Source organism: Anas platyrhynchos, chromosome 1, assembly GCF_047663525.1.
Source record: "Anas platyrhynchos isolate ZD024472 breed Pekin duck chromosome 1, IASCAAS_PekinDuck_T2T, whole genome shotgun sequence".
In the NCBI taxonomy this organism is placed as follows: Eukaryota; Metazoa; Chordata; class Aves; order Anseriformes; family Anatidae; genus Anas; species Anas platyrhynchos.
In genome coordinates, this window is record NC_092587.1 from 173,317,438 (window position 1) to 173,331,969 (window position 14,532).

At 37.5% G+C, this 14,532-nt stretch overlaps 1 long non-coding RNA gene across 1 annotated transcript; it reads left to right on the forward strand.

Annotated features, from left to right (window-relative positions):
- Positions 1 to 275: 275 nt before the first annotated feature.
- LOC140001489 (uncharacterized) lies at positions 276 to 12,814 on the forward strand. Its single transcript, XR_011806730.1, has 3 exons — positions 276 to 627; positions 4,717 to 4,880; positions 10,286 to 12,814. It is a non-coding gene; the product is annotated as an uncharacterized lncRNA (long non-coding RNA).
- The last annotated feature ends 1,718 nt before the right edge of the window (positions 12,815 to 14,532 follow it).

The following is a 14,532-nucleotide window of genomic DNA, read 5'->3' on the forward strand; positions in this document are numbered from 1 at the left end:
ACCTCCTCCTTGAGCTCTGCCACCATGCGGACCAGGTCATCCACCTGCTCACACCTCACGCACGCAGTTTCTCTGCCTCCCGCCGATGGCAGCATCAGGCTCTGACACTCCTTGCATCCCGTGACCTGAACTTCTGCATTTTTTAACGGGCAGTCGGTCTGGGTGTGTACCGACTTCCTGGAGAGCGCACCATGCCTGGTGGAGACCATTATTGCCTAGCTAACGGCTGTCGTTAAGGAGGTGTTCGTATGGGTGGGGGGAGCACCCTGCCCTTCCTGCTCGCCCTGCCTGCGCTAACTGCCGCGCTAACTGCCACGCCTCTCCCTTCTGACGCGCCACGCCCTGTTTGCCCGTCCTGTTTGCCGCACTCCTGGTCGGTTGCGCTCCCTAGGGGCAGCTTTTTTGAACAGGGAGGGGGCGCTGCTGGCTCCGCCTTCGCCTTGTCAGCCTCCCTCAAGAGGGCTGCCGGGTCCTGGCGGTTCCCTCAATTAGGCTCGATGCCGGAAAGTTAGCCCTGCCTGGCCCGATCCCCCGCTCCGCTGCAGAACGCGTCTGCCCCGGAGCCGATCGCCTCGGCAAATGGCAAATTAGATTCAGTGGAGAGATATTAAAGGATTTACCAATGAGGTGGATTATTTTTGAATTATTTTATAATATATATAATAATAGTTATGTTATAATTTGTCTTAATAAGAACATTGAGAATATTTTAACTATATACAAATGTTGTTTTTCAGTCTCTGGTACAAAGGAGATGGGTACAAAAAGGTGTGTGGAAGAAAAATCATTCAAGTAATTTGTTTTTAATTTCCTAAAGCATATAGTAAACTATGTTTTATAGGGGATATCAGCTACTTGTGCTATTTGCATTAAAAGGGATTTCCTTATTTCCATATTATTTTTTTCCTGGTCTTTATCTTTTCATTTGATACATCACTGAAATATTATATGGATGATAAGAAAACTATTATTCTTCATGTCTAGTGGTTTATATATTTCTTTGGGGCTTGAAAATCATCAGGTTCTTTTAGATGCCAGTAATTTCAATTGCTTTTCAAATATTTTAAACTGTATGTTTAAATTACCATGAACAATGAAAGGCAGATCAAGTGCAATAACCAGAATCTATGCATTATTCAACTGGTAGTTACTTCATCTTATACTCACTTAAAAGAATAATTTTTACTAAGAGCCCTGCTGAGAATATTTGTTGATATTACCTGATGTAGCTAAAGTGATTTTAATTTTCATATTGTAGTTTGTATTTCACCAGATTTGGTATTTTCATGTACTGATCAAATTAAGTTTATGGAAATCTGTTCGTGCGTATACTCATGATTGCAAATATCATCATGATGAAATCATTATTCTGGAATTTATTACTTATGAAGCTAAGTACTGTTCACTTTCTATAGACATTTCTTAATGATTTGACCAATGCCTAGTAAGTCAGGTCTTCTTTTTGAGATCCTTGTTTTGTTTGGGTTGCCTCTGACTGCAGACTAGCCATTTTATGCTGATTAAACTTAAATGATTTCTACCAAACATATTAGATATCAGAGGAAAATACTATCTTATGATGAAACAAATGATTGAGAAGGATTCTAGATAAGCTGTTTCCACAGAATAAGTTTTAGGGTGGGGGGGACAGGATATACCTTTACCTTCAGTTTTTCACTTTGAAAAACTTCAGTTTTTCACTTTGATCTAAAAAAAAATTATATGTATATAAAATTTGATTCTAGCATTTCTGTAATTCCAGTATTAATCAGTGTGTATCTGTGTGTATGTCTGACTTAAACTGTTTATAATCTGAGCTTGATCCAGCAAGGCACTTAATAAAGCTGTTTAATAATAAGGAAAAACGTATGAAATATTTTTAATTTTTTAAAACTTCTAATAGATTAACTCCTAGTCTTTTTTTTTTTTTTTGAATGTTTCTTATTTAAAAACATTATTTTATGCAATTTACATATTTAATGTTTTCACTTTTTTCTTCTTCCAATTTTGCTTGATAATAGTGAAAATCAAAGAAAAGGAAATGGAAAAGAAAACAGGAACATTTTTTTTCTTTTTTTTTTTTTTTTTTAATGTGTAGACAAACATCTTTTTGAAAATTATGAGTCAGAACATTTTCGTATTCCAAATTATGTTGTCCACAAAAATTTGTTTAACCTGAAATAAGCATCAAAACTACATTGATTCATCTTAGACCAAAATGACTGTTTTCACAAGTTCTACAAGCTAGATTTTTTTTCCATATAAGTATATATTAAATCTATTACATTGTCAACACTAATATTGAGTGACATTACATGAAAGATTCAGATCCTGATTCTTAGTCTCATCCAACGCTGAAAATTCTAAATAAGGAGGCAGATTTGAAAAGAAGTTCAGGTCTCAAATGTATTCACTGGGAGAGACACACTTAGACACTTCTGCATATCTTGCTACTCAGTGGTGACAGAGCAAGAGAAAGAATGATCTTGGAAAAATTACTTGCAATTCCAAATGCAGAATATTTTTAGAATGTAGTCCTTTTTCAGTGGTGTGTAATCATGGCATAACGGTTGTTTTTTTTTTTTTTTGGTTGGTTGGTTGTTTTTTTAACTACATCAGCAAATGTTTATTTTATGGTCTAGAATATGGTGTTTTACATTTCAAAACAATTGTTTTAGATTTCAAAACAATTAATTTGTGGATATAACAGGTATAAAAGTAGCTATTGATGTTCATATATCAATATGAATGACAATACAACTTGTTAAAGAGCCTCCAAATTTCACTGGCATAATATTTTCAAGTTATAATAGACATTCCCAATTATATTTCATCTCTTTGAAAAATTATTTATGGATTTCTCTCCTAATAGGCACTTCTAAATTTCATGTATGTGGTGTTAATATTTACCTGATGGTAAATAGTTGTTATAGATCTGTTGGAAATACATGTACACATTTATATATGTTCAACAATACTAATCAGGCTGTAAAGCACTTGTACCCTTATTGATTCAGGAGGACCACAAATTATGCACATAAATTCATACTTAACATAAAACTAAAGATTTGCATACAGCTCCAGGAGCACTGAGCCAGGTCTACATAGATGCCAGTTGCACAGAGTAGTCTTTGTACATGGTGACTAAAGTTATTAACAAATTAATATTTACAGGAATTTTGAAATGTAATTAAAAAAAAAAAAAGAAAGAAAACTAAACAAATGCAAACATATCTTAAAAGTTTTGTTTAATGTACCTCTCTTTATTGCGCATTTTTGAGGTAGAAGGAAAAAAATAATAATTACATGAGTACACACATACCTAAATGTAAATATGTAAAAATGTATTTACACATATGTAAAATATATGTAAACGACCTAACAGGAAATAGGTGGGGAACTGCATTTGCTGTTCTTTTTTTTAGGGAGCAGAATGTACTTTAGTTATTGTATGCCAGCTGAGAATTGGAGGCTTCACTGAAACTGAAAGCTAGGATGATCTTAACATGCAGTAACCCCTTACTGATAGTGGTCAGGAGCATTTGGATCCAAGTGACAGAATATATAGGCTTTCAGTGTCATGTTACAACAGTCAGTCAGTATAATTAGGCATTAATTAGGCATACAGTCAGTATAATTAGGTATTAAAGTCCCTCCAAAATACTTTTTAAATTTTGCTGTAGCAAACTTGAAAAAAGGTATGAACAACACAAATAATCATTGTGCCTGATGTCACATGAAGGCCAGCAATGAAATTTGTGGTTTTATCTTTGAGAACATTAAATGAGATTCACAATTAGTCATGCATGTACATTAAGTCATGACACAAAGGGGTAGAGTTTTGTAAAGTAAGGTTAACTGGTCAGTCAGTGAGATGATATCTCTTCTAAGGAGGAGACATCTGCATTTCTAAAAGATCAAGGAAGTGAACCAGTGCCTATTGTAATTGAGAACAGGTGGACTGTCTCTCAGAAAACTAAGAAATAAACTTGTCTGGGGGAAAAACGTTAAATGCATACAGACACCTGGATGGACTTTAAAGAGTACAGTTTCTCTCTCCAGGGCAATGTTCTATCTGAGTCGTAAAGTATATAAAGAAAGATATAAAGAAAGATTTATGAGAGCTTTCTCTCGGGAAAGTCTACGATCATTTAAAATAATAAAAGATAAAGAATTTCCTACTTAATCTAGTAGATTAATTGTATGTTAATTACACTTCCTCTCCTACGTTTCTATTTTGTTTCCATGATGTGCAGCAAAACAAAACATTCCTTTTTGTGTGTGTATATAAATAACATTATTTATGCTATTTACTTATTTACCTCAGCCTAGTCTGTGTTAAGAATTGCTAGGTTCTTTATAAAATGTATGGTTGAAGTATAAAATTCCCTGTCACAAGATGTTTAAAGTTTTTATGTATTTCAGGAGAGACTGAACAAGTTCATAGAGGATAAATCCCCTGAGAAGAAGTGAAAACATGAAAACTGGTTTGGGGTCAAGGAATTCCTGTGTAGCAAAGACTGAAGGCTAGGAAAATTCATGCTACAAGTTTAATAGATGGTTGTCTAATTCTTTGCAGTCAAATCTACTCATCCACTTCTTGTTACAGTTAGAGACAAGCTAGCATAATCTTTCTGATAGTTTGCATTCCCAATTCAGCAATTCTTTTGCTCTCTCTTTCCCTTCCCACCCTCCCACCACCTCTCTTTTTTTCAGGGGTAACCAATAACAGCAAAGTTCTTCTTGCCTGAGGATTTGACAAATAAGCAAACAGGGCGATGCAAGTCTTTACAACTGTCCAGCTCCCCAGGACATATCTCAAGTATTTAGAGAGTAAACTGCATATGAACCCACAGAAACTGCACGTTCCAGCATTCCAGGTAAAAAGCTGATACCCAAGGTTTCAACAAGTGTTTCCTAGTAACAGGTTTTATTTATTTTTTTTTTTTTTGGTGCAGCAAAATGTTTGGGAACACTTCTAAACCCTAAGAATACTCAATAATGTGTCTTATCAAAGTGGTCAGCCTGAATACTGTTCCCCCAGGAGCAGTAGAATTTCCTAATAGGAGCTAAAAAAACCAAACCAAACCAAACAAACCAAAAAAAAAAAAAAAAAAACACAACAAAAAAACAGCAGCAGATTTGTGCTTTTCCACATACTTTAATTCACCCTTTCTTATCCACTGTATCAGAAAATGAACCCCATGGATTCATAGTACTATGAGTTCTTAGTCCAGCTGTGCCCTAGCAGTCTTTCCTTATGAGAGTTTTTGAACATGATTTGAGCTGTATAGTGAAGCTCAGATGCAAGCTTTTTCCAGCTGTTGCAATAAACAAAAAAATTATCTATATAATTTCTACGGTAATCTTGAGAAGCAAGTGATCTTTCACGAGTGCCACTCTAAGCCGTATGCTCAGTAGTGAAGCCTCACAGCTAGAAGATATTCTCCACCACCATGCTTTTATTTGTAGGATAGGATTGTGGTTGAGCAAAAGGTTTGAAAGCTTCAGTCATGTACAGGATTTATTTGATATAAAAACAAAACAAAACAGACTTGGTATCTCTGATAGCTAACCCTGACAGTCCCAAGTGGCTGAAGAAAAGCTCTCATAACCAAATTCTTTTGTGTGAACAATTCAATTTCCCCCTTCTAGCTGCTACAGGGCAATTTCCTTAACCAAGATTTTCATCAGACCTTTAGCTTTACGCGGGTACAGCAGCCCAACTAAGTGGAGTTTCTTGCAGACTGGAGACATGAAACTTCATTTGTGTCAGCATAATGACACTTACAGAAGTATGAAGTGTGCAACACTCATGTAGCAGATTTGACTCAAAAACTAGCAGCTGTATGACCCTCAGAACTATGTATTTTTAAAATCTTTTTCAACTGGCATACTTAAGACAAAGTTTGTAGCTCTGTGTTCAGATTGTTAAGATACTAATAATAGAATCTTAGAATCATTAAGGTTGGAAAAGATATCCAAGATAATCTGGTCCAACCATCCCCCTTCTACCAATGTCACCCACTAAACCATGTCCATAAGCACCACCTCAAACCTTTCCTTAAACACCCCCAGGGACAGTGATGCTACCATCTGGGCAACCCATTCCAATGCCTGACTGCTCTTTCTGAGAAGAAATGTGTCCAAATATCCAACCTAAACCTCTACTGGTGTAACTCTCTCTCTCTCTTTCCCCTCCCCCCCCCCTTTTTTTTTTTTAATTTCTTTCCTGTGTGATTTTGCTACTGTGCCTGCCTACAGGACAACAAGTTCTCTATTCCCATGGCCTGTAACCATTTATGCCTCAATTTCTGCTATTTCTGAAGCAGCCTCCTGATGCATAACTTTGCACAATTTTGTTAGTAGTAAGGGACAGTGAAGCTTGTAATTTACTTTACTCAGCACATACACAAATGAACTCTCCTTATATTTACCCTGTCACTGCCCCATAGCTCACATGTTGCTCTTTAAAATACCAACATGCTTCTCCCCTTCAGAAGAAAGAAAAGGATTTACATATTAATTATAACTTGTCTAGTAACATTGAAACAGACACCTGTAATTATGCAGAGGCACCACGCACTTGCACTTTACTAAATCAGTGATGAATGGAAAAGAAAGCTCATGAAAATGAATTTGCAATACATATTGATTCACTGAGGCTAAAACATGTGACTTCATGGCATGTATGAATAAACCTTAATGATTCTATTAGTCGTATTGATGAGTTTCTTTAACTGAATCTTCTGCATACCTAGTTTCTAAGAATTAGAGGTTAAATGGATTTGGTATTTAAACAATGAGCCAAACTTTCAATATCTGTTTGCTTTAGAATCACAGAGTCACAGAACTGTAGGGGTTGGAAGGGACTTCGAGAGATCAGTGGGTCCAACTTCCCTGTCAAAGCAAGTTCCCTAGATCAGGTTGCCCAGGTAGGCATCCAGACAGGTCTTGAATATCTCCAGAGAAGGAGACTCCACAGCCTCCCTGGGCAGGCTGTTCCAGTGCTCTGTCACCCTCATTGTGAAGAAGTTCTTTTGCATGTTGATGTGGAACTTCCTGTGCTCTATCTTGTGGCCATTGCCCCTTGTCCTGTCCCCACAAACCACTGAGAAGAGGTTGGCCAGATCCCTCCGTCTCCCACACCTCAGGTATTTATAAACATTGATAAGATCCCCTCTCAGTCTTCTTCTCTCCAGGCTGAATACACCCAGGTCTCTCAGCCTTTCCTCATAGGGAAGATGCTCCAGGCCCCGTATCATCTTTGTGGCCCTCTTCTGGACTCTTTCCAGGATATCCCTGTCTTTTTTGTACTGAGGAGCCCAGAACTGCACACAGTACTCCAGGTGAGGCCTGACCAGGGCAGAGTAGAGGGGGAGGATCACATCCCTTGACCTTCTGGCCACACTCCTTTTAACACATGCCAGGAACCCATTGGCCCTCTTGGCCACAAGGGCACAGTGCTGGCTCATGGTCAATGAATGAAACATACAAAATAAAATGTAAAGATGTACAAGCTACAATGTGAAGTTCTGATAAAACTTCTGATGAAAAAGTTAAGCTTTCAACTCTCTAAAGCTATTAGGGGTTCTACTGGGTTTATAGACTTGCGTATTACCCTGTGATTAGGCTCTTAAGACATTTTATCTTCTAGACTGTGACAGAAAGAGGTCATACTACCCTCTGCGCTCGTAGTCTAACAGATAGAGCAGATTCAGCAAATATATTGGATATTCATGTTGCAGTTCTTCCTTTGTTTAAGGAAACTTAAGCCATATCTTGAAGAAAAAAATCCTGGCAGAAAGGATGTGAGTATGAGATGGCCATCTACAACTGAGCTGAAAATGGTTTTAAAAGAACAAAATCTTTGTGAACTCAGACTTTATCTCTCTTTGAAGTCTATTTGAAAAACTCAGCTCTGCAGAGCAACATGTCAGGTCAAAGGTAGAATACCATAGAATGTCTGCTTTCCAGGGAGACTTCAGAAATGAGAAAGACATGTAACACCTTAAGTAGTAAACCTCTTGCTCAGCCCTGTATTTACAAAAAGGAGTATCCCTAACCAAATAATTTTTCAGGGAAGCCAAAAATTTGCCTTTTTCCTGCTATCCACTTACTTTGGCTATATTAATATCCAAGAGACCCTGGAGATTATATTTGACTGCATAAGAATCTGCGACCTTGGTATATTTGGAGATGCTTTGAATGTTTTGATAGGGCTCACTGTCAAAATGTCTACAACATGGCCAGTAAGATGCTAGGGTACCAGGAGACAAGGAGGTTCCCAATAATCAGTTCACACTTCCCACTGTCATTGTTCACAAGGATAAAAGGAAGTATTTTCTTCTGCTCCACATCAGTAATTATGACAAATAAAGTGACTGGACATACATGATAGCTGTTATATCACCAAGTACAATCTAAAACAGAAAAGACAATAGTCACCCTTGAGGCAGTCTCAAAATTTCTAGGTTAGTGATGTGGAACAACAGCTTCTCCTCTGAGTAGTCACAACCTCCTAGTGCAGTGGTCCCCTCCCCTCCCCAGTCTTAAAAACTCCTATCTTCAAAAAGGGCAAGGTTGAGGACCCAGATACTACAGGCTGGTCAGACTCACCTTGATCCCTGGGAAGGTGATGGAACAGCTAATCCTGGAAACCATTTTGAGGCACATGGAGAAGAAAATCATTTGAAGTAGTCAATGCTCTAAGGGGTAGTCATGTATCACCAACCTGATAAGTGCTTATAATGAATCACCAGCCTTATGAATGAGTGGGGAGTGTGGGGATATTGTCTTCCTGGACGTCAGTAAGGCCTTTGACCCTGTCCCCCATAAAATACTCTTAGAGAAGATGTTGAAGTATGGGCTGGTTGGACACACAGTAAGGAGGATTGAAAACTAGCTGAACAGAGAGGCCACAAGAATAGTGGAGAGCAGTGCAAAGTCTAGTTGCAGGTCAGTAATAAGCAGAGTACACCGGGGGTCAATAATATGCCCAACCCTGCTTAGCATCTTCATTAACTCTCTGGATCGTGGATAGTGTGCACCCTTGATAAATTCATAGATGACACAAAACTGGGGGGAGTGGCTGATTTACCAGAGGGCCATGAAGCTATTCAGCAGGCCCTTGACAGGCTGGAGAGCTGGACTGACAAAAATGTCATGAAGTTCATCAAGGACATGTGCTTGGAGAACAGGAAAGTCCTGCACCTGGAGAGGAGCAACTCCAGCCACCAGGGCATGCTGGGGGCTACCCAGCTAAAAAGAAGCTTTTCAGGAAAGGACCTGGGAATCCTGGTAGATACCAAGTTGAACATGAGTCAGCAATATGTGCCCTTGCCACTAAAAAGGCTAGCAGTATTCTTAGCAGTGTTAGGCAAAGTATTGCCAGCAGGTCAAGAGAGGTGATCCTTCCCCTCAACTCAGCATTGGTGATGCCACACCTAAAGTACTATGTCCAGTTCTGGGCCCCCAACTAGAAGAGAGACCTGGGCATACTGGAAAGAGTCCAGTGGAGGGCTACCAAGATGATCAAGGGACTGGAGCTCCTCTGCTATGATGAGAGGCTGAGAGCTGGGACTGTTCAGTTCCCAGGCCTGGGGGGAATCCTACTGATGTCCTGAAGGAAGAGTGCTAAGAGGACAGAGCCAGGCTTTTTCAGTGATGCTCAGTGCCAGAACAAGAGGCCATGGGCACAAACTGGAACACAGGAGGTTCCATCTAACCATCAGGAAGCACTTCTTTACTGATTGTGACAGAGCACTGGAACAGCTTGCTCAGAGAAGCTACGGAGTCTTCTCCTTCCTTAGAGATCTTCAAAAGCTGCCGGAACAAGTTTTTGGGTGGCCTGCTTTAGGCATCCCTGCTTGAGTGTGTGTGTATATGGACCAGATGACCTCCAGAGGTCCTTTTCCAACCTCAACCATGTGGTGATTCTGTGATTCTGTGAAAACAGAATCAATACAAGAAGCAAACAAACCTTTATTTATTTATTTATTTGTCGTTTTCACATTCTTTCGCTTGACATATATTCTGTTTTCTTTCTTTGTATGCTTAGACTTGAAGCTCTTCAGAACCTGAGACAACAAAGAATGTGCTCTTATTTTTATTGGCTACTGAAACTTTTCAGTACCTAATACAGTAATGCATGCTACTACTTAACTACTCAGTCCTTTTTTTTGTCTTTTAAATAATCATTTTAAAGAATATGATACGCCAAGTACCAAGTTGATGCCTCCTATAGTTGTCTTTATAAATCACTTTTTTTTTTTTTTTTTTTCAGGGCAACAGTTAATAAACAGTTTCCATGAGCATGAAGTTATTTCCATGAGGGCAAGTAGTATTTTAAAGTAGTAGTTAGAACTGTAGCAACTTAACAACTCACAATCACAAGAAAGCAATTCTGAAATATATCTGCAGAATTAGGCTCTAAGTACTGAATTTCAAATCCTAAGCAGGTTTGAAACAGAAATAGATGTTTCTTCTTTTTGTTTGTTTTAAATGTATTTATTATTTGGTCTTTTTGATTACCCTCACAAATAATCTGGTGAAACTTTCTGAAAAAAAATCCCTAGAAGCTATCAAGGTTGTCCAGTAAAGTCATCAGTGAAAGAGAAAGAAGAATTAGAACCTTATGTTTTGTGCTATTATATGAACGTTTTGTAAGTATAGCCTTCTGTAACTGTTAAGAATTGCAAGATTGTTTTCGGTCTTTTTCCCTGGAGACGTTTAACTCATAAAGATTGGTAGAAGCTGCTGTCTTACAAATGTCTTTGCCTATATTAAAAAGCAATGGATTAAAGACATAAATGGCTCTTTGCCTACCCTGCTTAATAAAAGAGAGTAAAAGACCAGCCTCTCTCCTTGAGGCCAAGTAGTTATCATCTAGTTCATATTCACACTTGTCTAGCTAATGTCTAGACCTTCAGAGAGAGAGAAAGAGACTGTTGCAGAAATCCACAGCTTTACCATGAAATTAGATAACAAAATGCTGTGTACGTGGTGAGGTGCCAGTGGCTTGTGTTTCCTCCCCAGCTCTGTGCTGGCAGTTCTGAAAAGGCCTGTCCTTAAGCAATATAACTTCTTAAGTCATTTTGTGACACCTTGCATGAGCCAATGGGCACAACCTGAAACACAGGAAGTTCTGTCAAAACCTCAGGAAACACTTCACTGTGTAACTAAACACTGGAATAGATTACCCAGAGAGGCTGCAGAGTCTCCCACCTTAGGACAGAACTACAAAGCTGTCTGGACATGGTCCTGGACAAGTGGATCTAGTTGTCCCTCTTTGGGCAAGGAGGTTGGACCACATGACTTCCAGAGGTTCCTTCTAACCTCAACAATTCTGTGACTCTGTGATTCTTCACAGTCAGCCAGCTCCCACTAATTTCAAACTAAGGCTGTAATTCCTGTTAAAATACATAATTTTTATTATCTGAACATTTAGACCAACAGTTAAGTTAGGCACCTAAGTTATTGAACATAAAATGATTAGGACAGAGACACAAGCAAGTAACTGAAGAGTAACAAATTGCTCTATCTAGGATCCCTCAGGTATCTCTTAGATGTCTACAGATTAGTTAGCCACCTTACATAAAGTCCATTGATAAAACCACTAATTTTTAGAGCACGATTCATCTCACCTTAGTACTGACAATTCTGTTCAGAAGACAAATTGCACCTTAAAAATACTTGCTGCCATTATTATGACTAGCTCACATGCAGATGTTTATAATTCTAATATATAAAACAGGGAAATGAATCCCAGCATATTAGTGAACTAGTTTGAGGTAAACATCTATTCATATGGTGCTAGCTCTTGGCAAACTGATATAGGTGATAGAGTTAATACAAATTCTTTGAGGATGTAATGCTGAAAAATAATAGTGTAGTGAATTCAACCAACCTGTAAAGGATGATATTCTATTCCAGACTAGATACCCAATGTTAGGTATCAAAATCTAATTTCTACATGTGACTGAGATATCCATGTGTATCACTCTTCAAGAGGGGTAGACAGAATTTATAAACCCCATAGTATTTCAAACAGCATTAGACATTTTTGTGTAGCAACTAATTCAAGCCTTATTTGTGAAGCATTTATTGATCATTATGTAGCTCAGACACCTAACTATATGTAGTATTTAAATGTGCCTATGCCCTTTAACTGAATCCCACACAAAGTATCTGGCCTTGAAATAAGAGCTGAGCCCTAAAATACTTTTGAAGATCGTGGTGCTAAATACAATTAAAATATGTTTCTGAATAATAATATCAGATTCTCAGAAGTTCTCACCTACACTGCAGGATTTAAATAATAGGCTAGTTTTTCAGAAAAAAAAATAAAAAAAAAATAAAAAATCTAGTTTAAAACAGTGACTGCACTTTGGTAAGACTTTTTGGTAAGACTTGAGCTAAAAATAATGAGAATTTACTGTCATTGAGAAGTCATTCAGTTACTTTCTAGACAATATGTTTTTAATGTGTGTTTATGTGTGTATACATGTACATGTTCCTGTGTCTATTTATATGAGGATTGAAAGTCTTGTAAATTCTCTTTCTGTGTTGTCTTTTTAATGAAGAAAATGAGATTTAGTTGATTTCTCTGGCATGCTTTCAAATGAAGCTTCTACTACCTCAGTTAAAATTTTCCAGAATGGTCTCAGTTTTGAAAAATAAACAGATTATATTCCCCTGGCATATCAAACTCCTTTTAATATGCTGAATTGTATTTCAAGGCCAAGTGGAAATCTTATTGAAATACTTATAAATGATTAATTGAATCAATTTTTTTTTCTTAATCTGACATAAGAGTAACATGCATTGGTTATACTGTTTCAGGTGTTTTCACATTTAATTTATATGCTTAAAGTTCAAAAAGAATGCACATGATACAATCAGATCATTGTCATGAAATGAAACGAAAAAAAAAAGGGGAAGGGGAAGGAGGAGGGGAAGGAGGAGGGGAAGAGGAAGGGGAAGGTGTAAGAAAGGGAATGTGTAGGGAAGGGAAGGCAAGGCAAGGCAGGGTAAAACATGGCAACAGAATGGAAGGCAAAGCAAGGGAAATGTAAGGGAAAGGCACGGAGAGGGGAGGGGAGGGGAGGAGAGGGCAGGGGAGGGGAGGGGAGGGGAGGGCAGGAAATGAAAGGAAAGGAAAGGAAAGGAAAGGAAAGGAAAGGAAAGGAAAGGAAAGGAAAGGAAAGGAAAGGAAAGGAAAGGAAAGGAAAGGAAAGGAAAGGAAAGGAAAGGAAAGGAAAGGAAAGGAAAGGAAAGGAAAGGAAAGGAAAGGAAAGGAAAGGAAAGGAAAGGAAAGGAAAGGAGAAGAGAGAAGAGAGAAGAGAGAAGAGAGAAGAGAAGAGAAGAGAAGAGAAGAGAAGAGAAGAGAAGAGAAGAGAAGAGAAGAGAAGAGAAGAGAAGAGAAGAGAAGAGAAGAGAAGAGAAGAGAAGAGAAGAGAAGAGAAGAGAAGAGAAGAGAAGAGAAGAGAAGAGAAGAGAAGAGAAGAGAAGAGAAGAGAAGAAAAGAGAAGAGAAGAGAAGAGAAGAAGAAAAGAAAAGAAAAGAAAAGAAAAGAAAAGAAAAGAAAAGAAAAGAAAAGAAAAGAAAAGAAAAGAAAAGAAAAGAAAAGAAAAGAAAAGAAAAGAAAAGAAAAGAAAAGAAAAGAAAAGAAAAGAAAAGAAAAGGAGGAAAAAAAAAAAGAGAAAAAAAAAAAGAATGGATCAATACTTGGAAAAGCTTCTTACATTCCCCCCTACACCTCCTTCCTGCCTTCCTCCCCCCTGAAGAATTTATTCCATGAGTGCTAAGATAGTAGACATGGAAATCATAGAACTTATTCACTTATTCTTTCTTACATTCAATGTTAGAGTAAATCATAAATGTTGAAAGCCAAATTGGAAACCAAAAAAGTATGTCTCCAAAGCTTTTCCTTTTTAAATTTTATTATTTTTTTTATTATTTTCACATATGCAACTGAATGCCTGTATACCTTTTTTTCTATGTATGTACACATTTTCTTCAGTTTTTATTTATTTATTTATATTTTAATGGAAAATTCAGACCAAGGCTTTTAACCAACTACAGTCTCAACAGTAATGCAGTATTCCTCACAGAACAGTATCCACATACAATATGAATTCTTTATTCTGTGAGCATGGAACTAACAACATTTAGGTTTATTTATAAAATTTGCATTCTGCAGTTGACTGCAAGCATTGGCTGATGCTTTTTCCAGTGATGGGTGTATTTATAAAATGCATTTTCTGTTTAATATTAAGCTGAAGAACTCACTGAAATTCCTTTCTTTATGCTACGGCCTATTTTCACAAAACTTAGAAAACTCTGTTATCTTTGTGCCCTGTTGTTTTTGTTGGTTGAAATCTGCCACCGTGTTCAAAAATATTTTTTTTTTATATATTACATACAGAAGGACAGACAAACATATGCTCACAAGTAAACTTACAAAGACAAATTATTACATGAATCTTCTCTTAGAAAATTATAGTAAAAAGTGTTCATCAGATATGTAGT